Genomic DNA, 1,387 nt, shown 5'->3' on the forward strand with positions numbered 1-1,387 from the left:
GGAGAATTATTATGGTTTATGGATTGCACTAACGGGGGAGATAGGATCTCATCAGCCAGTGTCGTAGACGTCAGGACCATTAAAAGTACACAACGCAGAGGAATTGGATGGAGGGCCAAACAGACGAAGATGTGATACTGGCCAGTTTGATCAGGATCTAACAATATAAATAAAGTTTTTTTTATAAAATCAAAAATCTCTCTCTCTCCCTCTCTCTCTCTCCCTCCCTCCCTCCCTCCTCCCTCCCTCCCTCCCTCCCTCCCTCCCTCCCTCCCTCCCTCTCTCTCTCTCTCTCTCTGTCTCTCTCTCTCTCTCTCTCTCTCTCTCTCTCTCTCTCTCTCTCTCTCTCTCTCTCTCTCTCTCTCTCTCTCTCTCTCTCCAGCCAGTCTGCGTGTCAGCAGCGTCAGTGTGGTTCGGTCGGATCACTCCAGTATCTGTGTGTCGTGGCGGCCGGTGTCGGCCGTGAGCGGATACCGCATCGTCATCCAGTCTGCCAGGGGTACCACACACACACACACACACACACACACACACACACACACACACACACACACACACACACACACACACACACACACACACACACACACAGGTTAAAGAGTACACTAAGGAGAGTACACTAAAGAGTACACTCTCTTAAAACAGACGGGTTCTCCTCTACTAAACACTATACTAGCTTCGTAGATGTGTGTCTAAAGCCCTAGTGGCCGGGACTGGTATTACCTGGGGTCTGACCTCCAGACCTCTGTGACAAGTTCAATCTTGGGAGACCTCGGTAAAAACGTTTGATTGAACTCGACACGGCCGTAGATTTATATATCTCACACACACACACACACACACACACACACACACACACACACACACACACACACACACACACACACACACACACACACACACACACACACACACACACACACACACACTTCAGAAACGAACATAGTATCAATGAGAGCATCAATAATACACCTGAGTGAAGTCTAGTAAAAAAAAATCGTCTTAAAAGTTAATCGTGAGTTAAAAAAAAGAGTGGCGTTAATAGAATCGGGCAATAACGCGTTAATACTTTGACAGCCTTAATATATATATATACGGTATATACAGCATTATTGTACATGCTATCATAGAGTATTTGCATAATGAATAACGTGTCAAAAATATGATCTCGTTGCTTGATCACACACAACTACTAGGTATATAGAATGATTATATGCAGGTATAGTCAGACAGATAATAATAATAATAATAATAATAATAATAATAATAATAATAATAATAATAATAATAATAATAATAATAATAATAATAATAATAATAATAATAATAATAATAATAATAATAATAATATATAATAATAATAATAATAATAATAATAATAATAATA

At 40.3% G+C, this 1,387-nt stretch overlaps 1 protein-coding gene across 1 annotated transcript in view; it reads left to right on the forward strand.

Annotated features, from left to right (window-relative positions):
* Window positions 1-388: 388 nt before the first annotated feature.
* Window positions 389-1,387, forward strand: part of LOC311247749 (collagen alpha-1(XX) chain-like) — a gene marked incomplete at its 3' end in the record, with an annotated part of 25,153 nt that continues 24,154 nt past the window's right edge. Inside the window, exon 1 of the mRNA XM_084338752.1 lies at window positions 389-499. The remainder of the gene's footprint in view (window positions 500-1,387) is intronic.

The sequence above is a fragment of the Notolepis coatsorum genome, assembly GCF_963971535.1.
Source record: "Notolepis coatsorum genome assembly, contig: SCAFFOLD_1784, whole genome shotgun sequence".
Classification (NCBI taxonomy): domain Eukaryota; kingdom Metazoa; phylum Chordata; class Actinopteri; order Aulopiformes; family Paralepididae; genus Notolepis; species Notolepis coatsorum.